General features: G+C 43.9%; 2 non-coding genes across 2 annotated transcripts; one reads left to right on the top strand and one right to left on the bottom strand.

Annotated features, from left to right (window-relative positions):
- Positions 1-8,179: 8,179 nt before the first annotated feature.
- trnae-cuc (transfer RNA glutamic acid (anticodon CUC)) lies at positions 8,180-8,251 on the bottom strand. Its single transcript has one exon. It is a non-coding gene; the product is annotated as a tRNA-Glu (tRNA).
- A 135-nt stretch (positions 8,252-8,386) lies between these two features.
- On the top strand, positions 8,387-8,458 carry trnaq-cug (transfer RNA glutamine (anticodon CUG)). Its single transcript has one exon. It is a non-coding gene; the product is annotated as a tRNA-Gln (tRNA).
- The last annotated feature ends 2,634 nt before the right edge of the window (positions 8,459-11,092 follow it).

The following is an 11,092-nucleotide window of genomic DNA, read 5'->3' as shown; positions in this document are numbered from 1 at the left end:
CGAGCTAGATCCTCAGGACCACATAGTGGAGTTTGTTTCAGGGGGTCCTAAGACTTACGCATACAGAACGGCTGCGGGTAAGACCTGTATGAAAGTTAAGGGTTTCACTCTGAACCATTGTAACAACAAGCTCATTAACATCAAGTCTCTGACGACCCTGGTACAAAGTTTTGTAACCGAGAAAGACGCGCCTCCTCGCGAGATTATTACAGCCGGAAATCAGATCTATCACAATAAAAAGGGGTACACATTGGAAAATAGATCACTAAACAAACGGTTCAGGGTGGTGTACAATAAAAGAGTGTTGAAGACTGATTATACCACTCTGCCTTATGGATATTAGCAGTGGTTTTGATAACAGACTTCAACACCCTTTCTCCTGTATTATAGCCGGTCCCTCCAATTCGAGTAAGAGCTATCTTATAAAGAACATCATAGAAGATGTGGACGCAACCGTGTCCCAAGCTCTTGACAACATAGTGTGGTGTTACTCTTGCTGGCAACCTCTCTACGATGATTTGGCATCAAAAAAAAATAATCTGAAATTTGTGCAAGGTCTCCCCGCCTCGTTGTGTGACGATGACCTGTTCCCGCCCGGACAAACTAATCTAGTGATCCTTGATGACCTGATGGAGCAGGCCGGTGACAACAGTGAAGTGGAAAAAGCTTTCACAAAGTACACTCATCATAGGAATTTAAGTATTATTTATTTAGTTCAAAATCTATTTTTTCAAGGTAAAAAAAGCCGCACTATTAATTTAAATGCCAATTATATAATTCTTTTTAAAAACCCCAGAGATAAACTACAGGTCACCGTCTTGGCTCGTCAAATGTACCCTAACCAGACCAAATTCTTTTTGGAGGCATTTGAGGATGCCACCAAAAAACCCTACGGGTACTTGATTGTGGACTTAAAAGCACAAACCCCAGAAGACTTTCGCCTCAGAACAGGTTTGTGCCCGCCCGATTGGCCGGCAGTGTATGTGCTAAAGAAAAGGAAATAAATAAGAATGTCTGTTCGGATTAAAAGAAATCTGCCGCTTTTGCAAATGTTATTTGAGGGGAGCCCGCGCCATAGGAAAGCTGTGCTGGCAGGGGCCCCCTCGGATTTGATCGAGACCCTGTGTGAAATAGCTTTTAACATCTTACGCGGTAATATACCCCTAACCCCTTCTCAACATTCTAAACTCAAAAAACAAAAAGCGGTTATCAAGATCATCGCTAATAAGAAGTATTCTATTAAAAGAAAAAGAAAGAAGATTAATCAAACCGGAGGTTTTATAGGACCGCTGTTGAGCATAGCCGTGCCTTTCCTAACCAGTCTTCTAGCTTCCAGAGTGGGTTAATAATGGAATATGCTCAGAAAATGTTTTTGATCCCTCAGGAGCAGCTTGAGAAACTGAGAAAAAATGTTGTCGGGCCAGAGCCCATTAGACAAATGGCCGAAAACAACCTGGACTCTGAAATGAAAGCTATACTGGCCAGGGCCGATTTAAATCAGTATTCCAAAGCCCAGATGTATAGCAACACGTTACAGCGCTACCTCCGTCTGGTTAGACAGGGTGAAAAAGATCAAAACATTTTAACTTTAACCATGGCCTCTCAAGAAAATGGTTCTGGGACTGATGCGGGGGGTACGGTTGATAAAGATGTTGCGGTGCCCGAACCTGTTGAGAGTTCAGAGGGAGATGTTGTAACGGATGTTTTGAGAAACATGCCGGCCAGAAGCAAAAGACATGCAGAATATATTCTGCACAAAATGGTTCAGAAACCGCGGGTAACGACTTGGAATGAACAGGGTGAATTTGTTTTTAAAGGACAACTGATCAAAGGTTCACACATGTTTGATTTGTTGAAGAGTGTCACTAGCACTAATAAGGTACCCGATAGTCGCCGACCTGTAGGCTGGAATGCTTTCCTACAGGCGATGGCCTGTCTGAACATGCCCCAATCAACAGTCCCTAACCAGGAAACGCGACAAAAAATCCGTCTGTGTAAAGAGGTGGTGACTGATCTGACGCCGATATCTCATTACTCTGACCGTGTTGAGCAACCCTCCTCAGGATCTATCCATCGTTGGGAAGCTTATTAATCTCATGTTTTTATTTGTCTCCCCTGTAAATAAGGAACCGACAAACAATTTTTTTATTTTTTATTTTTATTTTCAAATGTTGTACATTTATTTATAACATAACCCTGCTTTGTATAAGATTTGTGTTGAATAAAAACAAAACTAATGATTCAAAGGCTGTTTTCATTATTTTTTCACTTTAACACGCATGACATCTTTTAAAATCCTCACAAGAACACCCCATCTGTATACATGGCTGGCTAGGGTCGTAAGTAATTGTGTTATAAGGGGGGGTCCACAGTGTCCTGACAAACTCTGCCACTTTTTTATCATTTTGGCCTAAATCCTCACTGTACAAGGCCATAATATCGGGGTATGGCCTTCTTTAAGATCTATGATATAAGAAAAACACACAGTGTTGACCACAAGTGAAGGTCTGTAGACTTTTTACTTGACAACCGCTGTAAATGGTTTCTTGACAGTTGTTGAGAAGAAAGTTATTGATCTTCCGAGGGAAAGGTCTGAAATCCGGGGGGTTTCCATAGGAATCAAAAAATTCACGACGGTGGTCCTCCCTTAGATAAATAGCCAGCCAATGTTCTCCGGGCATATTTTTAGGGTGTGTGTTGATTATGTACATTGCAGGTAAATTCTTGATCTTAAATTTAGGCAGCTGGTCGCAGGCGTAGACTCCTTGAAACACTTTCCGTGAGCCGTCCAGGGCATTCATGATGTGGTTGAGCTCTCTGGTGTTCATTTTAATAATAATCATACAGAACGTTTCTCCTCTGATTCACCTCAATAATGTTGTCAAACACAGCATACACGACCATATTTAAAGTGCGTGGTAGAGGCTGCTTGAAACGCATCTCCAAACGCATATTGCCCGTCTTCATCAGTGAAAAATGTTGTCCACACTCTTCGTCAGGGGTCAGGTTGAAACCGTACAGGGTGTAACCGCTGCAGTATTCCCGGCGATCGATCAGCAGAGGTTGATCCTTGAGATGGCGACCCGTAGCCAGTACTAGACTGTAATATTCACGAACCGCGTTGCCGTTTTCAAAGTCAGGTTGAAAAGGTCTGGATGGAACCTGCACACCATCGACGTACAGTGCTATAAATTCCGCGTTATAATGTTTAAAGTTAAAGGGGTTCTTGTTGTAAACCCCGGTAAATGCATCATTATCCACGAGACCTATAATAACCTGTTTTGGGAGCTGGCCTAGAAACAGATTTTCCTGGTTCATCACTCGTGTCCCTGCGGGGATACTGTGGACTTTCATTTAGACTCTTTCGATCGGGTACTTGGCGTTTGCCGTCATTAAAGCCTGCGCATGTCCTAGTTTAACCGCCGGGGAGACGGATACTTTTTTCACAAACAGCGAGGCCGATAATATGGTCAGTTTATATTTTTCAGTATCAGGGGTCATCAGACAAAAAGCACTTTTACTACGGATCATTTTAATTTTAATGTCTACCCGGTTGAGCATGAGTTTTTCTTGGAAAAATATGTCTGCATGAATATGTCCCATTAGCTCAAAGGTCCTCCCTTCTGTTGAAAAGGCCGTTCTTTTTTGCAAACCCTTATTGAGTCCCTCTGGATCCTGGTCGTCCATAGCTTCCGGGGTGTCTTTGAAGAAAAGGCCGGGGCTGAACTGTTTGCTTAGGGTCTCCTCACTATAATTAAGGATACACTCCATCATGGCCCTATAGGGGTAAGTATTGCTGCTTTGACTAATGAGCCGATCTCCCAGGGTCACATCCACCTGTGAAAACATGGTCAAAGTGGGTCTTTGAGACTGGTACGTAGTGTGGCTTGTCATAAGTAATTGTGACCATGTCATTGCTTTTACCTTTAATAAGTACATTTCTCAAAAGGGGGACATAGCTATCCCCGACCCTCTGGTGTGTTATGATATCCGTATACACATAAAGAGTGTAAAAGCCGCCACTGATGTCAGCCGGGAAGGGTGCCACCACTTCTGAGAACCTGCTCTCTGTGTCAGAATAGAACCCTAATATACGCCCCAGTTGTCCTTTGGTTTGAATGCTAATACCAGGTTTTGACACCTTGTACACTCTGTTTTTAATAGGGTTGTAATATAGCTTGATGTTGGGGGTGCCTTCTGAGAACTGTTTATGCATCTCATCTAATATTGTATCCACATTGTCATAATAACCTCCTTGCATCGTGAATGTCCATTGACTCTTTTTAACATCGTCAAAAATGGCGAAGGTGGCATCCTTATCTTGTAAAACAGCCCAAGTGTAAGGATACTGTATTTCCGCCAACCCCACTTCCCACGACCCCCTTAGATCTATAGATTTTCCAAATTGTACCGTATAACTGGATATTTCATTTTTAGGGTATATATCGAGAGAGGCGTTACTGGGTAGAGTCACGTAGAAGCCTCCTGATTCCATCTTGAGTATCGAAAGTAATGACCCCATCACACCAGCGGGCATGTTGTTATAAGGCTTGAATATCACAAACCTGTTGTTCCAGGACCCAACTATTGAACTTTTCAGGCCATCCAAGCCATTTCACCGACACATATTTTTTCCGGTTCTGGGTTTTCTCAGCTAATATCTTTTCAACTCTGTATACAATGTCTTTACCCACAATAATTTTTTGTAACTCGGCTTCGTAAAACGTTCCTTCTATATCCTCCCCGTCATAGTCTTTTAACCGGTACACGGGGGGGTCTCTAGCCACCTGTTCGGTAACTGTAAAATATTCGTCAGAAAATGTTTGTTCATAACCTTTGGCAAAAGTACTCCTTAGCTTTGAAACGCGAACCACATCACCGATGTTGAACTTATAAGTAGTTTTCCCCTTCTTAATAAATGGGCCGTATAATTTTTTATAGACCTTAAAAGAATTACTTTGATCAACATCTATAGGCTTCATTTTAATACTGGCGTGATACCCTTGGTTGTAAGCATCGATAAAATCCTGAACTTTATCAAAATACTTGAACGTGTTGACCGCTGTAAAATATCTCCACATTTTGGTCTTTATGGTGCGGTTAAACCTCTCCACCACCGATGCCTTAAGCTCATTACCGGTGGTGAAATGATGTATTTTGTGTCTCTTCAGTAGATTCTGAAATTCTCTGTTGAGAAACTCTTTTCCTTTATCAGTCTGCAGTTTTTTAGGACATCGTCCCTGGGACAATATATCCTCAAAGGCCCTTGTCACCGCCCGACCTGTTTTATTATGTAGAATGCGAGCCCAGGCATATTTTGATAACACATCGATACACATCAACATAAATTTGTGACCATTGTTATGTTTTGATAAATTTGACATATCGACTAGATCCATTTGCCATTGTGAGTCTATGTCAGTTGCATATACACGGTTTCTTTTAAAGTTAATCCTGAGAGGTTTATGTAAGGTATAGGCGTCTTGTTCCCGTAACCATTCTGAAACAACCACATCATTAACCTTCACGCCGGCCTCAGCGAGTCCTCTTTGAAAACCCTTCTTACCCGCCAAACCCCCAATCTTGGCTGGGTTGTAGTATAGTTCATGCATTTGGGGAGCTTGCCGAGTCATTCTGCCAAATAAACACACAGACCCACACTATGCGCAAAGTTTTTATACAAGGTTTTTTATTCAACTTCAGGAGAGCAGATACCCCTTTTTAGACATTTGAGAAAAGTATAACATACACAACAATTTTTTCTACGGTCCAGACAAAAAGAAATCAGATGATTGGTTACTTGATCTATATCAACAAATACCTGTTTCTTTATCTTGTAGGCACACACCTCAGTTACATATGTAAATAAAACAACAATATGACCTATTTTAAAAGTAAACAGAGGGGTATTAAACATGCTCAGTAAAAGGTCATACAGATGTTGATGAAATGGCCTAATATCATTCTTGGCCCCCTTGAGCGCTTCATCCCAGTGTTCGTACCCCCCGGTCTTTGTTACAGCAACCATTAACTTTTCCAGGTTTGAAAGTTGATCCTCATCGATGGTTAAATCTGTAGAGAAAAGGCTCGCGTTGGCTACTTTTCTGTCAAGCACATGGTGTAATAGCGCTCTCAGGTTAGCTGCAGAGTGTTGATGACAGAACCAGTTGCAGCAGCAGTCCAGAACATTCCCCATGTTCAAAGTCCCTTAGTTCAGGTCAGAGTCTGAATCAGTGGCGTAGATGTCGAATTCTTCGTCGCTGCCCCCAGCTTTAACTTCTTTACGGAAGAAATAAGCTTTTAGCTTGCCAGCGGTTTTTCTACTTGGCTCATCCAGGTCATTGAGCAGCTGCCCAAGTTTCTCTATTATAAACGGCTCCTTTTTCAGCTCCAGCAAAATCTCATCTATGATTTTCTGGACTTGTCCAGCAGTGACATGTATGTGGGAGTAAGACAGAGCCTTGATTAGTGCCGGTTTCAGCCACGGTTTGTTCAGTCTTCTGTAAAACACGTTGAAATAGAACAGGAAATAGTAACGGTCTGGTTCAAACAAACAACTGTGTCTCAACTGACTGGGGTGATTCACTTCACACCCCCGACAGACTTCTTTCAGAGCTCGGTCGATGAGAGCACTCAGAATATACACCAGGGTGCTTTTAACCACTCTGCTTACTTGGACACCTACCCCGGGCATAAATCCTGCGTCTTCATCACGCCCCCGAGACCGTCCGATGCTCATTGGGTCGCCTGGTGGTTTGTGGGGTGTTTCTACATCCATTGGACTGACCCCCTCCTGAGACGCACAGACGGTAGACAGTTCGGCAAAATCGAGGCCCTCCATGAGCTCCAGAGGCTGGGGATCCCCGAGACTCATTTGGACATCCATCGCTCCGCATGTTGTTTCGTCCTGAGGGACCGGGGTCTGAGGTCTTGGAGGGTAACCGCAGTCAGAGGGTTCCGGAGTGTATACAAAATCTGGGGAATAGAACCAGGGGTGATCCCGGGTTTGAAGAGGCCTGTAGAGCCTGTCGATGTCCGCAGCTTTCGGGTAAGACATTCTCTTTAATTTTAAACCATGAATGAATTGTTGCGCCTTTTATCCTATCTCTTCACTACGTCACGACACACCGCCCTCTTAGAAGAGAGTAGACCCTGAGCCGTCAGACCCCCCTCCAACCCCCCACAGGTCGTCTGTTTTATCATCGTCGTCGTCATTCAAGGGGGATATATAATCCATAATCCAGCATATTCTCCTTCTAACAGAATCCAGTTGTGAACATTTGGTCAAGATGTCAAAACCATCATTTATACAGTTTATGACCTCCTTCAAGAACGGCCAGTCCACGGCGTCAAACATAATTTCAGTAACCTGTTTTTCTGGATCCTCCACAACCCCTTCAATAGGGTTTGTAATCAGGGTACTGCTAAACAAAACCTTACGATCAGTAGTTAGAGATAGACTCTTCACCACTGTACCGTAGTTCTGCAAGCTTTCCCATTCACACCTTTCAAAACTCTGAGTCGGAGACTCCGTTTCGCCTTCTCTTGGACCCTCTTGCAAGCCTTCTAGAGTCTTATCCACAAGCCCCAGGTCTCTCCATGCCATCACCTTCAACCAGTCCTCAAAAGAGTATTCAATCACCGTCTCAAAAGGTTCCAACGTACCCTCCTTCTCTCCCAAAGCAAAAAGCTCCACTCCAACATAGCTGGGATCCCTTTTAAAGCGGTAACCCCGTCGACCCCCCCAGAACAACACCCAGGAGCGTTCAATCTTCAAATTGGTGAGTACAGGAACCCTTGCCCGGGATTGTTTCTTGCGGGGTTTCATGTTGATGTCGCTGGACATGTTGAAGAAGCGGGATGTTTCAGATGCTGAGAATTAAAGAGGTATTGCCTAAAAGCAGCGCGGGGTCTTAAATAGAGAGGAGAGTTTCGGGGCGTTGCCTTCAGGGGGGGGGGGGGTCTTTATGGGTGGCCTTGTTGTTCAGGGTTTTAGGGGTGTACACTTTCTGACGAATATGACGTAGGAATAATTAAGGAAATAACTCTAAAATCACGCCCCCCAATTATGACGTAGGAATATTAATAAGCTTAGGGCATACGTCATAACAAAATAGGCCGCGCCCAAAAAACCCTATTATCTACTCACAGGTCCCAGGGGAAGAGCAACAGATCCACCTTCCCTGACCGGGAATCGAACCCTGGCCGCGGCAGTGAGAGCGCCGAATCCTGACCACTAGACCACCAGGGACGGCTCCGGAAGTGACCCGCCACACGCAGCACTCTGGGCGCAACTTGGCTCACTCTGGACTTGGCCGTGCGACAGAGCGAGACGTGTGCGTAGAGCAGAAACCTTCGTCACGGGCAAGCGGTGGGCAGCCGGCTTGGTTCCATGGTGTAATGGTTAGCACTCTGGACTCTGAATCCAGCGATCCGAGTTCAAGTCGCGGTGGGACCTGGGGCCCTTGGCAGGGGCAGCGGCGGTGAAGCGGTGGTCTCCCTGCGTGAGGGCCTGTGTCTGCGAATAAGGCCTGTTTATGTTCCCTCTTGGGAGGCTTGGAGACGAATTGGCGAAAACTCCGGGTCGGCCTGGTGCGTTCATCTTCCTGGTGGTGACCGCATGGCTTAATGGAGAAGAAGGTGCCTGTGTTGACAGATTACAGATAGATTATTTCCCTTCTTGGAAATCATCGTTAAAGCGAAAAGGAACTTTGTAAACCAGCTAGCTTGGAAGCAACCACGTCAGGGCATTCTTTCAGTGAGACCTCGGTTTTTTACAAGCACGAGTGAAGCTTTAAAAGAAAATGACATAGAATGTTTGCGGCCGTTCATCCAATCAAAAGGTGCAAGCCCGAGTCCGATTGCGGTCTGTCTTCCCAGAACTCAATTTCTGTAATAATTGGACGCAGACACCAATTCCAAAGATATAAATTGTCAAATGTATTCAAAACAAAGACTAAATGTAGCACTACACTAATTATACAAAAGGGAAAAACTAATTACAATTCAACTCTAGATCAACAAATCGAAGACAAATCACTTCCGTGACCAAAACAAAGACCATGGGATCTCATATGATAACACAAATCGTTAAACAAAAAAGGTTATAAACACATTGACTACAATACCGGTTAGTAAGACGAAGGTGAGTCTCTCGTTAGTATTATTAGTCAGACATTAAATAACTACGCAGGTTAGTATTTATGTCAGGTAACTTCTCGTTATATATATATCAGTCTCATTCACGTTTAGGTGCCGAGAAAGATCCTATCATTACTTGTTACCACAATTTCCCTTAACTGATTATTATTCAATGATTAAGGATAGGCAGGGCCACCAATAATCTAATGTCTATTAACTTGTGTCAATTTCAGACTAAACAGTTAAACAGGAATGAGAAGATATTTCTCGGCGTTGACAGATTTTATTTCTAAAATTATCAGCAAAACAGTTTAATGCAACACACATTTATATTTAAGAAAACTAAATGATATTACACATTCTAGAGTTATGAATCACAGATTAACATTTCTAATTGATTTCTCAAATGTCATGAATCATGAACTCCAAACGGTTAAACTTATCGGAACTTCGTCGCAGAGAGGCCTCTCTGGCTTCGGGCTCAGATAACAGCACACGGCACGAGGTCCGTGTGGTTTGGAACAAAGGCAGTCCGGTTCGGCTTTGTCCAAGAACTTCCACTCAGTCGATACACCTGGAAGTTGGGGTTTCGCGAAAGTAGAGTCGTTTCCAAACAGATTTTCCACTGGTTTGAAGGCTCCAAGGTTGTGCACAAAATCTTCTTGGCAAGCAGGGTCTCTCACCGTACTTATTTGAAGACAAAGTCTTTGAGGAAAGCAGGGCCGTGTTTGTTCCAAGGGTCAAGTTTCTTAAGACTCAAATAGCTATTTAAATGACTGACACTTTCGTATACAGTCGACTTAGTCAATTGTCCAGCTGTAAAACTCCACTGATCAGGTGGGCACAGGCGGGCAGCGCAGTCTGTAAAGTTCTTTATTTAATAAAGTCCTTTAAAAGAATTCTTCGTACGGCTCAATCTCCTTCTCCCAGTTTAACTCTTCTGTTGCCGGCAAAGACTTAGTTGGTTTCTGGTTCCGGTTCTGGCAACAGAGCTACAGGTTGAGCTGTGGCAGCGAGTTACTGGTTCAGGTGAGAGAGAGCGAGAAAGACTGTCCGCTGTTCCTTATAGTCTGTCAGATCAAGAGGTGATTGGTTCTTGAGTTTTTGAGATTGGATTTCGGTTTCAGCCCCCAGTGTCCTATTGGAGGGGGGCTTGATTTATGACTGATGTCAATCCATGCCATCTTTTGGAAATGCCGGTTGGCCTGGGTTCGTAGCTCTATGTCGGGATTTCGGCTCTTGTCCACTTCAAAGAGTTTTTATCACCTACAGGCCCCTTTCTCCAGACATCTCATAGCAGAATTCCAAACTATTTGGCCTCTTCTTGGTGCCATCCTCCCCAAAACTGTCACTTTGATGCAAACCAGTTCCAAGCTGATGAGCTAAGGGAATCTGATAACTTTGGGGGGGAGAGGTTTTCTTTAGATCAGTGCTTCAGCTCAGAGCCCAAATGCTCTTATCCAAATACACCCAACATAATGCTACAATGCTAAGCGAGCGCTCTACCACGTGAGCTAATCCTCAGGGCTCTCAGTGAGGCCGACCCCCACTTCTTCAGTCTTTAAGTGGCACGTCGCGAGTAAGTCCTTTCCTGCGCTTCAGGCAAGCTTGCAGCCAACTGCGGACGACTTTCCTTCCTCGGTGGCAGCCATCGTGCCGCAATAGAAAAGGATTGTCATGAGCAAAACTTTCAAAGTGACCGAAAAGATCACGGCCCGTCATGTGATGAGATTTACATGAGCTCCAGAAACGTTCATGGACATATGTATATAAGTAAGGATTTAATCACAGATAGAGAGAGAGAAAATGCACCACACAGGAGTAGATAGTAGGGTTTTTTGGGCGCGGCCTATTTTGTTATGACGTATGCCCTAAGCTTATTAATATTCCTACGTCATAATTGGGGGGCGTGATTTTAGAGTTATTTCCTTAATTATTCCTACGTCATATC

This window comes from Amia ocellicauda, chromosome 6 (assembly GCF_036373705.1).
Source record: "Amia ocellicauda isolate fAmiCal2 chromosome 6, fAmiCal2.hap1, whole genome shotgun sequence".
NCBI lineage: Eukaryota > Metazoa > Chordata > Actinopteri > Amiiformes > Amiidae > Amia > Amia ocellicauda.
Note: the sequence above shows the minus strand (reverse complement) of the source record. Positions and strands in the feature narration are given on the sequence as shown.